An 18,736-nucleotide genomic window follows, 5' to 3' on the forward strand; every position below is an offset into this window, starting at 1 on the left:
ATGTGAATGACCTTGTCACTTTTCAGTTTGTGACCTCTGCTAATACGGTGGCCAGTTCCTTTCTCCTTTCACAGGGGTGTGACTTAGTCTCTGGCCTCTGTGTTCTATTTCCTGTGATTTCTCTTTCAGGTGACCACGACGGCGCAGTAAAACCTGCGGTTTCCAGCAGTCAAGTGGTCAGCGGCGAAATTGAAAGTGGCTCGGTGGTTGCTGCGCACACCTCTCTCCCAGGGTCGGGAAGGCCACCCGGCCCGGGAGGTGTAGGTGCGTGCAGTAATGCTCTGCTCGGGGCCCCTCCTGACAAAAGGGGGGTGCCGAGTGGCACCGAGTTTTCCGTTGCGGACTTCAACCGGTTCGGGGGAACGCCTCCTCCGAGCGGGCGGGTCATTGCAGAAATCGACGCTGACCTTCCATCACTTCAGCTGACGACATTGACCTCCGACCCGGAGTTAGGTGCTGCACCTTCTACGGGGCGGAGTTCTAGTCAGTCTGTAACTACTCTGGTTAAACCGGGTTTTTCTGATTCTGTGTGGGAACCTCCATCATTCTTGGGAATAAAGTATTCTTGGCTTCAGTTTTCAGGACAGACCATGTTCCTAAAGCTAGCGACATGTCTGTATCTGGTTCTAAACATGGCTAGGTTTGCTTTGACACCCGTGACACAACCATCCTTGGATCACTCCTTTTCAGAACCTCCAAGTCCAACACCTCCAGGTCTTTGGACATCTGAACACCTGCTCTTTCAGCACGATTCAGGTGACAATGTGCATCTTCTTGGTAATAGGGCTTTTAAGAGCTTAAGAACTGTTCTTTGTTATGCTTCTCCTGTCTCACAGACATGGCTTAAGTTTGAGCAACAAAAGGGGGGTGGGGAGCCTCCTCCTGCTTTGCGAGCATCATTTTCGCATTTCCAGTTCACTACCATTTCTGATCACAACAAAGTCGCCTCCGTAAAGCTGCAACCCAACTTTGAGCAGGTAAAATCAGGTTCTGATCTAACAGCTAAACCATCAGCTTCACTCGAGTTCCGGACGGGACCCTCAGGTAAATTCAAACAAGTTTCCCTGTGGGTTCGTAACACAAGATACAAACAGTTTGATAACCAAATCGCTTATGAGCCTGCTCCCACAGATACGTCCAAACTCGTGTCTCTGTGGGTCCGCAATACCAGATTCAAAACGCTTACTGAACAACTCTATTCTGACCAACACTATTCTGACCAACTTCTTTTCCACTAACTGGTGGACCGTTACAAATTCTCTCATTTGTGGGATGGATTTTTAACAAATGTGATATCCTTTGAGTTTTTTTTTTCAGGTTACCTGCCTCCAGCCAGGGTCCTGTTACTAACTCACATTTTTAGGGATTACTAACCTACTGATTTACATTTTTAGAACTGATTTACATCTCTATCTTTTTATTAGTGCTTTGTGTAGCATGATTATATTTGATTACAAATTTTATTTTATTTTGTTACTATTTCCCTTAAAGGGCCACAAGCCAATTTGCCCTTCATCTTCATGATTATTTCTTTTATATATATGCCTTTAATTAGTGCAGCCTGCTGAGTTTCACATATCAGTTAGGATTTGCTTTCTTTTATTTGTGTTTTCTCTGCATCACGTTTTTACATGACATGTAGAACAGGGTGCGGAACATTTCTTCTTTAGATAATTCACAAAAGGCATCCACATTTTCCCAGAGGCACCCATAGATAGGTTTTGATTGATTTCTTTGATTTGCATCAAATGCTATATATCGTGTGGGCTGTCTCACTTTGTCTCCTTCTCCGAGCTCGTATGGACTACATCCCATCAGAGGGGTCGTCTTCACCATCCTTCGGCTGGTTTCCTGTCGCATGGGGCTTCGGTCGTGGTTCGAGATGGGTCGAGGTCTGCGCTGGACTTCGCCTGGACTACGCCTGAGGAATACATCACCTGCCCAGCTCCGTGTGGCACACGAGCTGCTTATCCTTTGCATACCTTTGCATTATTGCTGATGAAATTAACTGCTATTGAAATAGCTCTGCTTTCAAGATTCCCTAAGTGGATTACTTTACAATGATTGCAACAGTTTTGGCCTTAATCATCTGATCAGGATAGACTCCCTTATACACGAGACCTGTGGTGCCGCTTCATCGTTCCTGCCTTCATCTGGGATGTCTACCTTCACGAGTACATCACGTTATTGAGGTTGTGACGTCAGGTGGCCTCTGTTGACCACCATGTCGTCACAAAAGGGGGGACTGTAACGTGAGGAAATATGGGTTTTCTATCACAAAGGTGGTGCTGGACGCAGCTAGGTCAAAGCTGGGTCATTGAGAACTTTCACCCACAGATTAAGACCTGAACGCCAGCGAGTCTGGGAGGAAACCATAACATCAGCCACCTGCAGTCTACCAGAAGATGTGTTTACAAGAGTTGTACCCAGACCAAGTCAAAACATAAAGTTTAAACTTCTTTTTCTTGATTTTAATGTTAAAGTAACCATTATCATTTTGCTCATTATAAATGTGTTTAATCAAATGAATGACTATTATGCTTTTGGGTAATTATAATGGATTAATGAATCCATTCTTAAATAGTGTTGAGTGTTTGGTACTGACCTTCACACACACCCACACACATCTTCCCACAGTAAACTCCAGACACATTTGATGACGCACACGTTTGCTTTGAGAAGAGAAAGGTTTTTGGTAAGTTTCAGTCTTAACATGCAGTTCGTGTTGGACAACGAGAGAGTGTGGACCTGAAAACCAAAGGGGGGGGCAGAGCCGGCTGGCTCGTTTCTCCCCCCTTTCACGCTGTTCCTGACAAGCAGGGCAGAATAGCTGAATCGCAACTTCTAACGCAGACTCATTACCGAGTCTTTTGATTTCTGAGTGAACTTAACTTAATAAAGCGCGTCGACAAAACGCTTTACCATCAACGTGCACCGAGGGCAACTCTGGACCGGTTCCGTTCGACACCTACGTCTCCTGTCAGCCGCCGGTGTCATCTGGATGAACCACAACATCCTCCACGGCCCGGATCCGAAAGAGGGTCCACAAGAGTTCGGTGAGACAGCACGGTGTTTAGCGTTTTGATGCATCTTTTACAACTAAACCTAAGTTTATTCAAACCGTCACTTTTCACTCAGACACCTGTTTCTTCCTGAAGCAAAATCAGATGCACACACGCATCCATCTCACCTCATATCACTCTCACAACTCACAACATTCTCAATCTTCATAAATTCACCAGAAGGTCTATTTGAGCAAGAACAGCATATCAACTGTTAAAGATTGTCCCACAAAGTTGCCAATGTGATTGTTGTTTCCTGTTTGTCAATTTTCAAAATCATTAGTTTAATTTGAAGAATTAAAACTTTTAATCGTCAAACTGGTTTCCTTATTGAACTGAAACACAGACACTCAGATATTATCGGCAGTTTATGGATGAAAACAACCTTTGAGTCTTCTTAACAATATAAAATTTGGTTATTGATTTATTAAAAATTAATATTCCGAATTAATACGTAGCATGGTTCCTCTTTCATAAAAGAGCATAAAACCACAACGCTACACTGACGTCTGTGTCTCCTGGTTTGGTTGGGGCGGACCATCGACATACATACATGTGCTGACACTTTGCGCCCTGTTTTATAAAATGTAGTGTTAAAAATAAATGTTTTTGCTCAATTACTGGAATTTCTTTGGTTAAGACAAAAGTGAGGAATAATCATTTACAAGTTATTTGTACAACAGGCCCATTTTAAATCCCAACAGTTTCTTAGCAGACAATAGAAATGTGTTCTTTACTAACTTTACTTGGTTTGAAAATCTTACTAAAATACACTTGAGTGCCATATTGCAAAACCCAATCATACTTGTTATGTAAACATTAGCTTTGTAGATATTTTTTACAGATATATATTTGTGTGCAACAAAAACCAAACTTAAATAATTTGTCATTCTTTATTGAAAAACAACAAAATACAGGTATACAGAAGTGTGGGAAAATGATAATGTGAAAGTATTGCACTATAAATGAAGTGAGATGAGATGAAGGTGAGATGAAGGTGGACGCCAGCAGGCTGGACGCCGGACGAGGAAACCTGGAGACGGATCGCTCAGACAGGAAGGGAAGAGCTTCCTCTTACCTTGATGGAATTAAAGTTAGCCGTCGTCTGAACGCCCAACCGTACGGTCTGAGGTCAAAGGTCGCAGGAAACACACACCAGTTAGCAGTCATACAGATGCATAAAGATAACTGTAGCCATGGCAACCAGCTGACATGTCCCCACTTTCACCAGCACCTGGTGCCTGCCGGGTCACCTGAATTCCTGTGTGATGTCAGCACGGTCGGCCGTGACTGCGGCCATCAGAGGTGACCTCTGATCAGCTGAATGAACTCACCTTCCAGGGTGACGCCGTGTTAGAATCGGCTTCATCCTGTAAACAAACAAACAAACAAACAAATGAGTGGTAACAAAAACACCACGTCTGGTTCTGGTGGAGGCGGAGGACAACATGCACCTTTCCAGGAGCATAACCCAGATGTTCTTGTTGCTACAAACAGAGACGAGCAGAGTTAAACCAGGAAGTGAGAGGGACCAGCTGCTGCAGACAGGTGACGCTCACCTGAGCCTGAACCATAGGAGCCTCCTCAGCCATCAGACCTTCTGACTCCAGTTCAGATGCCACCTTGTTGATGTCCCTCAGGCGGGACTCGTTGGCCTTCAGGTCCTGCAGGACAAAAGTACCTGCTGATTACCTTGTTGCTGTCGGGTTAACAGGTCTGGTGTTAGAACGTGGTGGATAAGAATGTTCTGACGGGCCGAGGGTTCTGAACTCACCCTGCAGGACTGGGCCTGCTCCTTCAGGGCCTGGATGCTGCTGCCGTAAGCTGACAGGTCCGACATCAGGGCCTCGTGCTTCTTCAGGAGAGCCTGTGGAGCAGAACATCAGAACCTTCAGCTCGTCTGACACAAGTGGAGCTTTCTCGCAGCGATGGTCCAATCGGATCCGCCACCGTAAAACAAACCCTGCTCAGTTCACCGCAGACGCAGTTCTGCGGGTGTTTAGTGGAAAAGCGTGAGCCTTCTGCCGGCTGCCACGTGTCATGGCTGCTCTGCAGCGGGAACACACATCACAGCTTGGAAACCGTTTGAAATGAGAGCGCCAGGAACACGTTTGTCATCACTTCCTGTGCGAGGCCAGCACTTCTACCCCTAACCCATGAGACGCTCAAACAAGCAACGACGTCTGGTAGACAACCGAAGGAAATGACAAATACAGAAACACTAATTATGAAGGACTGGAAAGAGAGCAAAGAAAAGCGATTGGAGTTTCTCAGGAAGGGACTTCCATACCTCGGCCAAGTCCTCGTCTTTCCCTTAGTCTGGACTTCCAACGATGGGCTCCTTCTCCCTCATCCAGGACTCGGCCTCATTAGCATCCGCAAAGTACTGCTGGGCCTGCAGAGAGTCCTCCAGGTCTTGCCTCCTCTGGGACGCCTTGGCCTTCAGTGTGTCCCAACGTCCATGAAGCTCCCACAGTTTAGTCTTCACTTCCTCACCAGCGAAGTGACCTGGACCCAAAAAAAGTGAGCCAGAACCTGCAGACACCTCAGAAACATGTCAGGACCAGACCTGCTCTACCTTCTTCCACCATGGTCTCTCCTTTCTGGGTGACAGCCTTGATGCGAGGTTCATGACCTGTGATCTCAGCCTGCAGAGCCTGGTGCTTCTTCAGCAGGTTCTGGACACCAATCAGGTCCTTCCCTGAGGACACATGAGTTCAGCATTATGCAGTAGACAGACCAGTTTAACCCAGGGGTTTCTTTCTTCTACAATCTGCTCTTTAACTGTATTATTTCCTGCTATTTCAGCTGTTAACTTTATTTTTTCTCTAAGTGTTTTTCTCCCCAGAAGAAGCTACAACGATGTTCTGCTGAGCTGTGGTGGCCTCATGGAGGGGGCCATCGGCTAGCACACTGCTGCTAACCACTTAAACATTCTCCCTCTCCTGATAATAACATTTTACTTTCTTTGATGTTGGATGTACTACTGCTAGTTTACCCGTTAAATTATAGATTCACTAGGATAAATACAATAAAGTTTATCTCTCGCCAAATAGAATATTTACTAAGAAATCACAATGTAATGTGTGTGTGTGTGTGTGTATGTGTGTGTGTGTGTGAAAGCCATGTGTAGTGTTTATTTATAAAGCATATGTTGTTGGATTTTATCCAGAATCGAGACTTTGAAAATATATAGTTTAATTACAGTTTGATTTATTTGACATCTGTATAATGTTTATTATTTTGTTTTTTCCCCCTAAAAACCTAACGTTTGAGTTTAACATGAATATCAGTCATTCATCCCAATACATGAAGTTACACATTTTAAATTTTAATAGGGGAAGACTGCAGGAGGGAGCGGTAAAATACAGGGGGTCCCCTGCAAAAACTAACTTTACGAGTCTGATGAAACTTGCTGGTGTTCCCGCTGCTTCTTCGGTAAACAGCGCCAACAAAAACAAAGAAACTTGGGATCTTGTCGGCGTGGTGGTGGGATTTAAGGGAAACGCTGTATGCCCTATAGACTTCTCAACGAGCTGCAGTATTTCTCCGGTCAGCCCGCAGCAGCGAGGCGCCGCATCGGTCAGCCTGCCCGGCCTGACCGCTGGGGATTACCGGATGAAAGAATGGAGTACAGGTGTCCCTCCAAGCGGCGCGCTCAGTCATATTTCAACCCATTTTTATCTTAAATGCACTGGGTTTTACCCATCGAAATATGCCCTATTAATTATTTTACCGTATTTTACATTTAAATTTCATGGTGAAACAGTACATGCTACATGTTAAACTGATAATTAGCTAGCTACTTTGGTAAACTCAGCTAGTTTAAAGGCGCGGCAGTGACATAAAATACAAATATAGATTTTAACTTACCGAAAAAAATGAAGTGGAGACTCCTTGGATGCTCTATTAGTGCAATTAATACCACTGCAAGTCATTTTGTCCAACAATTGCACCAATAATATCCAAAACAGAATTCACAAGCACAGAGACTCAAAATCCCGACACAGTTTCCAGGAGGGACCGAGGCTGTACTGAGGCCTTTCCACGGAGCTAGCTCTGTGGTCACGTGGGTCTGAGGCGGCGGTCACGTGTGTCGGCTGCTCATTAATTATACAGAATTTTAGGCTTTCAATACACTTAAACAGAAGAGTGAGAAAAAAATTCACCCCCCTCAGAGTTGTCATGAGTATAAACTAGATAATTTAGACAAAAAACATGTTCTGGTACCAGGCTGTAAACATGTTTATTTCTGCTGTGAAATCGGCATTTTTAACATGGGAGTCAATGAGGATTTGCTCGCTTCTGGCACCAGCCCCCAGCGGATGAGGGTGGAACTGCAATTTTTCTTACTTCCGGGATGGGACCATTTTTAGAGCGGCATTGTGGGGGCTTGGCAGAAACGCAGCTTTTGTGAATAAAATGTACAAGAAGTAAGCCTCCAATGTGCGGTACCTGGGTGCTGCCTGTGCTCGTCGCTGAGGAAGGCATGTTAGAAGCTTTGGTAATGATCTCCTGAAGACTGAAACTTAGGCCTTGCAGAAGACTGCTGGCGGAAGGCGCTGCAGAGGGAGGAGAAAAGACCAAACCAAGATGTTAGTGAAGTCTAAATCTGTGTGAAATCAATCCCAACATGTACTTTTACAAAAATATTCAAATACTTCAAAGACCAAAATTATGATTATTATGATTTGGGTTGATAAAAGCAGCAAATGGTGCAATAGGTGATCAATGATGATGTTGTCCTCACACACACACACACACTCAGATTTTCATCCAGAGTCCAGAACCTAAATCTTGCTCAACAAAGCTGGCGGAGCAGCTTCATGTTTGAGCCACTGAGCTCAGATTATTTGCACAGTTTAGTACAAATGAGTGTACAAAGCAGGACAAGACAGAGATACCTTGGGCAGTAGCTGGAGCTTGCACCTGGACTGGTGTGGAGGACACCGATACCATGCAAGGCTGCACGCTGCTGAATGAGCTGGAGCCTGGGGACAGGGCACCAGACACCTCTGAGAGACTACCAGACCTGTAGTGACACACATACCAACCAGTCTACTCAGGAGCCACCCCAGAAGGTCCTGCTTGGCTATTTGGCTAACATGCAGCGCCCAAACTCCGAGTCCAACCACTCATCAATCCCTCTGCACCACACACATTTCTGTCCAACAGTGTGTGGACGGGGGTATAGTATGCACTGGGATATGAGCACACTTCACTCAACGTGCCTGTGCGTAGCAGAGCAGGCGAGCTTACCGCTGTCCTGTCAGGAGTCCAGAAAGCTCCTTGGCACCAGGAACAGTCTGTCCCACTGCCACCGATAACGGCTTGCCAGAAACACCCACTGCATCAAAGAACAGAACAACAGCACAGCTCAGTTATTTTAGCCTCCAGGTTAATAAAAATATATCCAAGTATTTTTAATGAAGATGCAGTCTCTCCTGTCACGAAAACACAATCAGATACTCACGCATTCTAAAACAGCACATTTTTCTGCCTTTTTGGGTTTTGAAATACCAGAAAATTAAGAAAAGCTACATGTCATCATTTAGATCAGTTCCCCCCGGGAGTTCATATCCCTACATCCTAGATGAGACTCTGCAACTGAACTGGGAGAAAAGTCACAGACTCACTTATTACAGATGCAACACAACCTTTCACAGACACACACACACACACCCTCCTATGGCTTCAACGCTCTCCTCCTCCCGACTCTCATCAGTGAAGCATGGTGCTGGAAGTGTCATGGCGTGGGCATGTATGGCTGCCAGTGGAACTGGTTCTCTTGTATTTATTGATGATGTGACTGCTGACAAAAGCAGCACGATGAAGTCTGAAGTGTTTCGGGCAATTGTATCTGCTCATATTCAGCCAAATGCCTCAGAACACATTGGACGGCGCTTCACAGTGCAGATGGACAATGACCCAAAGCATACTGCAAAAGCAACCAAAGAGTTTTTGAAGAGAAAGAAGTGGACTGTTTTGCAATGGCCAAGTCAATCACCTGACCTGAATCCGACTGAGCATGCATTTCCCTTGCTGAAGACAAAACTGAAGGGAAAATGGCCCAAGAACAAGCAGGACCTGAAGACTGTTGCAGTAGAGGCCTGGCAGAGTATCACCAGGGATGAAACCCAACATCTGGTGATGTCTATGTGTTCCAGACTCCAGTCTGTAATTGACTGCAAAGGATTTGCAACCAAGTATTGAAATGTATAAGTTTGATTTATGGTTCTTATTCTGTCCCATTACTTTTGGTCCCTTAACAAGTGGGAGGCACACATGAAAACTGTTGTAATTCCTACACCGTTCACCTGATTTGGATGTAAATACCCTCAAATAAAAGCTGACAGTCTGCAGTTGAAGCACATCTTGTTCGTTTCATTTGATATCCATTGTAGTGGTGTATAGAGCCAAAAGTGTTAGCATTGTGTCGATGTCCCAGTATTTATGGACCTGACTGAATATATATATATATGTTTTAGCAGCACATTGATTGTGAAAGACAATTGAACACTCACTGTGTGCAATTTACATTAAATAAGTCAATAACTCAAATACAAAACAAACTTAAAACATTTTAAAAAAGGTGTGTCGGGGTCCTTCGGGTCTTTTCTTTAGTGTAGTAGTGGCGGCAGTTGGCCACACAGGTGCCTGATTTATTTTTAAATCAGCTTTTAAAAATAATCTCGGCCGATGACCTCTACTGCAGATGCAGCACCAATTCATCCGTCAACCTCATGCTCCATCTTTCCCTCACTCTTAAACAAGACCCAAGATACTTGAGGCAGGATGGATTAGGCAAATTTTCTAACAAACTAAATATTCAGTTCATTACACTAGGCAGCCTAGCTCTGGCTTCACTTCAGCCCTCTTTAGAAGACACACCATGCCGGCAAATCAGCGTAATACTGCCGCCACGGTGTGTCTTATGAACGCGCTGTGGAGGCATGGCGTTGTGGGAATTTTTGCAGTATTCGTGCCACCACGCCTGGTAGTAATATCACCGCAACGCCAGACTTGTGAATGCATTTTACGCCTTGGCGCAACAGATGGAGGTGTCGCGTAGGAAGTTACTGCCGAGCTTCAGCCGGCAACTATTTTAGAAATGAAAGTAAACACGGGCAGTAAGTTTCGCTTTTGTAAACAGTCGGCTGAGATCAATAAAATAAAAAACAAGTTATGTCCAAGTTAAACGAAAGTCTGCGACAGCGCACAGACCGTCCCCATACCCCCTTTAAACTGCCACTGCATGATCTTTTGTTTAAAGGACACGATTGCACCACATTACCGACACAGTGTGACCACTTATTGGCGGCATTTTTTTCTAAAAGAGGCTTTCCTGTTTGGATGTTCTAAGAGAACGTGTGATTCATGCACGTAGAGGGGTATGTGGAGAGGGGGAAGCAAGGTCAGGGGGCAGTTTGATGGATGGATCATGATCCAATCATTATGAATCCTGTCACTTAAGTGGCATCATTACTTCTGGCGCAAGTGTGTGCTCGTGTGTGTGTGTGTGTGTGTGTGTGTGTGTGTGTGTGTGTGTCAGATTACCAGGTTTCGTACCTTCAGCAGGGTTGACAGCACCCCCTGCTGACTCACTTTGGGACACGATGGTAACTTTAATCTTTGCCCTTTTGGCAGCTTTGTTTGGTGTGGGACTGGGCGTCTGTCTTCTCTTGCCATGAGAGTAGAGCTCATCTCTATCCAGAACATCCATCTGATCACTGCTCACTGGCACTGCAACACACACACGCACGCACGCACACACACACGCATGCACGCAAGGCACACACAAAAATAAATACTGAGGAGATTTAATTGACATTTTGTTAAATTAGTTCTAACAAACTTTCTACTGTCTAACCTTTCCAGAAAATGTGCGCCACAACACACACATTTTTTTATTTCCAAAGCAAATCAACAGTAATTTAATTGCTATGGAAATGAAGCTGAGAAAACAGAGAGAGAAAAGGACAGAGGGAAGGAAAGAGTGGAGGACGGATAGACACTTACCAAAAATACAAGGAGGCGTGCCAGGAGGAAGATTTTTCCTCACAATCATGTTTTGTTTCATAAAAGCAGCAAACTGAGCTGGAATGAATAAGAAAAAAGCCAGAAAGGAAAGTTGAAGAAGAGACGAGGATGAGAGGAAAGTATTTCAGTCACGTTTCATCTTGTCCTGTCAGACGACGTGATGTCATAACGGCGTTAAAAGCCTTTCACGTCTCATACCACCCCCTCTGCTTAGCTTGAGCAGTTTGTGAAAATTGCAGCAGAAGCTCTAGTGAATCATTTACAATAACAAGAGAAAATGTGGTGAATACGAGAGCTGTTCACGCACAGGCTGCAGTAATCACTGTTCACCACGGATGCTTGGAGGATATTTTTAACTAACCTTGAGCCTGCTTGTGAGTGAGAACCGTGCCTGAGCGTTGCATGTGAGTCTTCAGCAGCTGAGTGGCTGTGATCAGACTGGACTTCTGCGCTGGAGATAAACTAGACGTCTTGGGTTTGGGACTCGACGTGGGACTGCTACAGACACTCGACAGATCCTGGGAACAATATAAAGATGAACATTTGATGAGTTTATTAATGTTTGACTTTATTTACATGTCTGAGCCAATCCTCACCTTCCATGGTGAGGCAGAAAACTCAGTGAAAATTAGATGCACACAGCGAGGTATCTGTTGAACTAACAGTCATTTGTGGCCGTTTGCTCTCGGGTGCGGCAGGCTTCAGGTCTGCTCAGAAGGACGTCCTGACCGATCAGGCCGTAAATCTGGGATATTCAAATTTGTGGATCGTCTTGGTTTTATTAATGATGACAAACGTGTGTGCTGCGTGGAACAGGGTACTTTTTCGTTTTTTTTTCTCCAATTACCGGTTCTTTACCGATACCTGGTTTTCAGAACTAGTACTCAAACAATACTTTATTCTGTACCTATAGCTGTAACACTTTTATCGGGAAACCAAACCTCTCATGTTTTCAAAATTGGCAACAATTTTAAAATCCTGTCTTGTGAACCAAGCCTTACATGCTTCTCCAAACATGGTTTAACAATAATGATCACTTTATAGATTAAAAAAGTTCATTTTGTCTTCCTTATAAATCAAATTACTCAATTTTCTTTTTTAAGACAAATGTTTTGCTGGTTTAAAGATGTGTATCTCGTACCTGCTGACAGTTTCGACTGAAGGCTTCTAAATGACACAACAGCGAAAACTCAGATGATGCTCTGAGGAAGACTGAAGCCTTCAGTCGAAACTGTCAGCAGGTATGAGATAAACATCTTTAAACCAGCAAAATGTTTGTCTTAAAAAACGAAAATTGAGTAATATGATCACTTTATGCCAGACACCTTATTTACAATAATACTGCATTGACCCGAATATAGGACGACCCCCCCCCCTTTCCAAAACTAATCTTCGGAAAAATACAAATAAAAATCACCTTTAAAATAAACTATTTTTAATGAAAATTTGAGAACAAATACTGAGCAAAAACACTATTTTAATGCAAACTATCAGAACTTTGCTGACATGTGAAATCAAAAGTCAAATTAGTCTTTTATTCAGACGCTCTCTGCCTCGCTGTACTCAGTCACTCATTCTCACTCGTGCTGCTGCGGTCCTGGTGCATCATCAGATCGCTACACCTGTCGACTCCTCCCAGAACGTCATCCTCACTGCCATCCAAGGCATCCATGCATGTAATGTTTGACGCCTCTGCTGAACTGACCACCATCATCTTAAAATTTGCGTAATTCTGCCTTACAGCTTGTTAACTTGCCACACTTTCGGTCCACTCTTCTCCGGACCTCTGATCTCTTTTTTCCTCCTGTTGAGAACACGCAGGTTGGCGCCCTCTGCTGTTACAGGTGTGTAATGACCGCAGACAGATATCAGCATGTGTAAATGCTTAGACCCCGATTATAAGACGACCCCACATTTTAAAATTATTTTCAATGAAAAAAACCTTGTCATCTTATATTCGGGTCAATACGGTGTTATCCTCAATAGCAGTTTTTGAAGCAATCTTATAGAACAAAAAATTATAAATTCTAATTTTTATTTTAACCTCTGAACCGGAAGGTGAGATGGGAAGTCGGAGTGCAGGAGATGAAGGTCGTCCTCTCTCTACATCAAAGGGAATCTCCCATCTAGGTCTCCTCTTCTTCTCTGTGTCCAAGTCCCTCATGTCTCCGGAGCCATGGCTGTATCCCTCTGACCGAGTTAGGACACCCGACAAAAAGTCTGCCAATTCATCCTGAAGTGTTTTTGAGACGAGTTTTTAAAGAGGAAGAAAATACAAGACTTAACTCAGAAATCCTCCAGAGAAAACTGATTTGAAGATTTCCAGCAACAGAACCGACCTGAATGCAGCGGTCCACCATCGTCTGTGTCAGCCCTTCCGATTTCATCTTTGCTGAATTTATTCTGTTGAGCATTTTTGTGTTAAAACTCAAAACCGACAAAGGCAAGCCAACTTTAATTATATAGCACATTTTATATACAGAAGCAATTCAATGAGCTTTAAACAAAACTCAAAATCTCCCCATCTTAGATAAAAAGCACCAGTTTGGACTCAAAAAAAAATTAAGTCTCTCTGCTACATGCATCCGTAAACCAAAACTTGAACTAGTCGTTTTTTGCTGCCTTAAATCGTCCTCAGTTAACTGACCTGATGTTGTCATCTGCTCCTCCCACCACCACCATGCTGTTGTCGGCCCTCAGCTTCTCCCTGAACTCCTCCATGCCGTCTACAGTACACTGGAGAGCGTTCTGTCCAATCACAAACAACACTGGAGTCTTCATGTCCAGCAGAGAGTCGTCTACATCCTGTACAACCAGAGACACGTGGACAGTCACCACCAAACACACGACAAGCCAAAGCTCACATTTACCTAAAGAAAACGACAGACTCATGTGTCAACAAATAGGAACCTTTTAATGGATAATTACCTGGATGTTAAGTACATGTGGACTGTCTATGCTATTTTCTTACAAGTATGTACAATTAAAATAAACTGAACATATAGCACAGACACAGCGTTTGAATATAATAAATACATCGTAAATATTTTCCTCTATGAGTTGAAACTTTGAAGAAACAAAAACATTAAAATAACACACAACTTTTATTGTATTTTTATTTAAAGTAACACCAAATAGTTTTTAAACTTTAAGCTAGAGCTTTAGCATTGATCTCAGTGATTGTTGAGTTAGAAACTTGACCAGTTTCACATTCAGCACCACTCTGAAACCCTCTGTTGACCAAAAACTACACTAAGGTTTTGTGGACCTTTACAGCTGTTAGTTGTAATGCTAGCAGTTAGCTTTTTCAGTTCACCGATTGTCAATAAAAAGCACAAAAAGAAGAAAAAAAGAAGTTTGCTTTTTCTGTTGGCATCATGATGGAACCTGGAAGTAAAAGTAAGAGAGAAAATGTCTTTGGAGGTGAAGCAAAGCGCTAAAACTGGATGTCAATTAATTTTATGAAATTGAATGACCTGAAGACAGATTTTAGTTTTTGGCAGTTGAGACCTGTTAAAGGGTGCGGTGAGCCCACTTGGTTCCCTTTCGGATTTTGCAAAGCCTCATGTGAAAAGCCTGTTTTTCTTAAGGATGGTTCGTTTAAATTGGACAGACAGAGAAGTGCAGTGGCCCAGTCCAGTTTTTATCACTTGAGGCAACTTGCAACGGTTAAGTGCTATTTGCCGGAAACTGTCTTTGAACATGTTATTCATCTCTTTGTCTCCTGTAGACTAGATTACTGCAAATCCCTGTATTATGGATTAGGACATTCCTCCTTAAACCGCTTGCAACTGGTTCAAAATGCAGCAGCGAACCTTTTAACAGGTACAAGGAAGCATGGCCATATCTCTCCAGTGCTTGCTTCCCTTCACTGGCTCCCAGTGCATTACAGGATTCAGTTTAAATTGTTGCTTTTTGTTTATAAATCACTTTATGGTCTGGCCCCTCCTTATATAGATGATTTATTGTCAACCTACACTTGCCAGGAATTTGCGGTCGGGATCACAGTTTTTATTGTCAGTTCCAAAGGCTCGCCTAAAGACGAGAGGAGATAGGGCATTTTCTGTGGCTAACCCTAGACTCTGGAACAGCCTTCCTCTGCAGATCAGGACCTCTCAAATCCTGGATGTATTTAGGTCCTTGCTCAAAACTCATTTCTTCAACCTGGCTTTTATGTAGGATGATTTTATTTTTGTCATTGTCATTCTTTCTCATATTTATTGATTTAATAATTGTATGATGTAATGTTGTTTTTATCCTAACTTGCTAATTTTAATGGTTTTATGGTTTTTAGTTATACTTTCTTGCTATGTTATCTTGTGTGTTGTACAGCACTTTGTGTTACGAAAGCAATAATAAGTGTGCTTTAGAAATAAATGTGACCTTGACCTTGAACATCACCACGGCTTATGCTCATTTGAGAGAGCTAAAGGAGGCTACAGAAGCACGGACTGATGGTGACCTGGCTTTGTTACTATTGGACTTGTACGTTATAATATTTATGTTCAACAGTGTGGATCTTTTAACTTCATGGCTTATTTTAGTATTAGTTGGCTTATGTTAGTGTTAGCTCGTTGTTAAAGCTAGCTGCAGCGGGGTTGTTTACGACAGTTGTACTTCCACTTTCAACCAGTAGGGCAGAGAAGCAGAAAACTGTTCAGTTACTTTCAGGTCAAACCAGCGAGCTTTTGAGGAAAAAGAACAACTTCTTTGAATTGAATTCTAACAAAAGTACAGTATGTACTGTAATCTGTAACAAAAACGTTAGGTTATGCACATAACCACTGTTCCCTGAAGGAGAGGAACGAGGTATAACGAAGGTACTATGGGACATCACACCTTCGTGTGGCCTGGCTGAAGACACATTTAATCACGCCTGTAAGGCAAGTGAAAGTGACGTGGCGTGGAGGCCCCGCCCTCCACTTATAAGCGACCGCGTCACTGTCATTCCTCAGTTCGATAGCCGCTCTTCACCGAGTTGGGCTGTGAAACGGGGCAGCCCTGCGTTGTACTTCGTTCCTCTCCTTCAGGGAACAGTAGTTATATGCATAACCTAACGTTCCCTTTCAGTCGATTCACTCGATACAACGAAGGTACTATGGGACTTATCGAGATGCCCCAAGAGCATCTATCAAACCTGACCTGAGATTGCAACCTAAGATGGCAAGTCAGATCCAGCAGAGAGAACCGCATGGGCCACCGAAGGGGCCAAAACATCCAAGCGGTAAAACCTCACAAAGGTGTGGGGTGTAGCCCAGCTTGCAGCTGAGCAAATGTCACCAACTGAAACACCTTTAAACAGCGCCCAAGAAGCAGCCACACCTCTTGTAGATTTTTCCCTGATCCCTAGGGGCAGCTGGGAGCCAGTGACGCTGTAACACAGGGAAGTGGCCTCCACAATCCAATGAGAAAGTCTTTGCTTTGACAAAGCTTTACCCATGGAGGGTTTGGCAAAACACACAAACAGTTGGTCTGTTTTTCTGATATAGTGCGATCTATATAAGCCTGCAGAGCACGAACCGGGCACAGACAATGCGGCCTCCTCTGCTCCTCAGAGGCAAAAGGAGAACTATGGAAGCCCGAAAGCTCTATGGTCATGAAACTGTAATTGAGCGGGATGACCTTAGGCATATATGCAGCATTCTGATGCAGAGTGGCCCTAGCTCCATCTGATGACATTTTCAGACAGGAAGGGTGAACTGAAAGAGCATGAAGGTCTCCCACCCTTTTAGCCGATACAAGGGCTAAGAGCAGAGCTGTCTTATAAGACAGAAGCTTCATCCTGATCGAGTGGTGCATGCTCTTTAGCTCTGAATAGTATTCACCACAGCCTTTAGCTAACAGGTTGGACTTTTCAGTAGGCAGGCCTGCAGCTTCCACAGATGTGGGTGAGGGTGCCTTTTTTGTGCCTGTGGCAGAAGGCCCTGTCTGACGGGGAGCTTCCATGGGGGGCTATCATCAGACTGATGATCTCCAGGTACCAAGACTTTGTGGGCCACTGAGAAGCCACCAAAATCGGAGACCTGCTCAACCTGCGCACTCTCTCCAGTACTGCTGGAATCAGTTCCACCAGCGGAAAAGCGTAGAGGAGAACGTTGGACCAAGCGTGCGCAAGAGCATCCGATCCCATTGGAGCAGTCTGATCCGTCAGGGAAAAGAACAGGGGACAGTGTGTGTTTGCGCTTGACGTAAACAGATCCACTACTGCCCTGCCGAACCTCAGCCAGATCTGGGACACCACCTCGGGGTGCAGCCTCCATTCCTTTGACAGAGGTCCGCCCCTGGAGAGCTGCCCCGTGGTTGAGGTACCCGGGGACATGAGCGGCTCTGAGAGACAGGAGATTCAGATTGCACCAGTGCAGTAATGTGTGGGTCAGATTCAGTAGAGGAAGGGAGCGTGTTCCTCCCTGTCTGTTTACATATGACACAACATTTGTGTTGTCTGTGCGCACTAGCACATGATGTCCTCTCAGGTGATGACTGAAGTGTTTCAGGGCCAGAAACACTGTTAGCAGTTCCAGAAAGTTGATATGGAACCTTGACTGGGTCGAGGACCATACCCCCCTCACCACTAAACCCCCACACAGAGCCCCCCAGCCTCTGAGGGAAGCGTCTGTGGTCACCACTATGCGTTCTGACACCCTCCCGATTGGGGAACCCTAGCAGAACAGCCCTGGTTCTCTCAATGGGAGGAGAGCTACCATGCAGGTTCTGGTGACCATCAACCTCCGGCAGAGATGACGTGAAGGATGGAGATGATGAGAGCGGACCCAACGCTGGAAATGTCGCATTTTTAACAGTCCGAGAGGCACTGTCGCTACCCGATCCGTACCGGAAACCCGATCGGTACCACGCATGCGCGAAAGACGTCTACTTCCGCTCGAAGCATTTTACGATAGTTACGGGTCAGAGTATCTGTTAAGATGTTAAAAAATAATAAGTATCTATTTAAATGTTTGCAATAGTGAAACATTTCAATATAATGTAGATAAAAATGAAAAAAAAAAAAACGTCGGACCGTACAGATCGGGTCTACCTGATCCGTACCGCGCATGTGCAGATGCTCTATTCTTCTTGTGATCCGTTCAATGGCAGTTTACTCCGCAGTGTACGAGGATACTGCCACTTGCTGACCGAGCGAATTAGCCCGATTGTAAACTGAATTTGCGTTGTTACAAATCATATTTTTATATGCGTGTTAAATTTGATCTAGTGTGTTTATGCTTGTATGTGTGGAGACGATTGATTTGAATTATCTTGATCTGTTGATAATGTCCATTGTAAATTGTCAGTAAACACTGGCTGATTAGTCTTCAGGTAACCTATTGCATGTTTGTTTTTTCTCCACACAATAGGTTATATTTTCATTTAAAAGATGAAAATGTGTCACTGTGATACAGCAGATATTCTTAATTTGCACTACATGTCCTATGAATGTTTTCCAATATGAAATGTAATATATTCTTGCACAAAAGCCAATTTGGCTCATCACCTAAAATGTGTTTACTTTCTACTTTTGTGTTAGATTTCTTAGTTTGCCACTTTGTCTTGAAATAACTTAATTCTTTGTAATACCATAGTGATCATTTTCACAATGTTGCAAAATTAATGTTTGAAAATAGTTTCTCAAGGTA

General features: G+C 43.9%; 1 protein-coding gene and 1 pseudogene across 2 annotated transcripts in view; one reads left to right on the forward strand and one right to left on the reverse strand.

Moving 5' to 3' along the window:
- Positions 1-18,736, forward strand: part of LOC139063608 (oocyte zinc finger protein XlCOF6-like) — a 173,689-nt gene that overhangs the window by 74,328 nt on the left and 80,625 nt on the right. The gene's annotated exons all lie outside the window — the stretch shown is intronic.
- Positions 1-18,736, reverse strand: part of LOC139063598 (KAT8 regulatory NSL complex subunit 3-like) — a 45,950-nt pseudogene that overhangs the window by 17,294 nt on the left and 9,920 nt on the right. Inside the window, exons 11-19 of the transcript XR_011516987.1 lie at positions 13,750-13,907; positions 13,442-13,505; positions 13,147-13,335; positions 11,464-11,620; positions 11,082-11,159; positions 10,620-10,805; positions 8,322-8,409; positions 7,967-8,094; positions 7,518-7,624 (exon numbers count right to left, since the gene is read on the reverse strand). The product of XR_011516987.1 is annotated as a KAT8 regulatory NSL complex subunit 3-like (transcript). The remainder of the gene's footprint in view (positions 1-7,517; positions 7,625-7,966; positions 8,095-8,321; positions 8,410-10,619; positions 10,806-11,081; positions 11,160-11,463; positions 11,621-13,146; positions 13,336-13,441; positions 13,506-13,749; positions 13,908-18,736) is intronic.

The sequence above is a fragment of the Nothobranchius furzeri genome, chromosome 17 (assembly GCF_043380555.1).
Source record: "Nothobranchius furzeri strain GRZ-AD chromosome 17, NfurGRZ-RIMD1, whole genome shotgun sequence".
Taxonomy (NCBI): domain Eukaryota; kingdom Metazoa; phylum Chordata; class Actinopteri; order Cyprinodontiformes; family Nothobranchiidae; genus Nothobranchius; species Nothobranchius furzeri.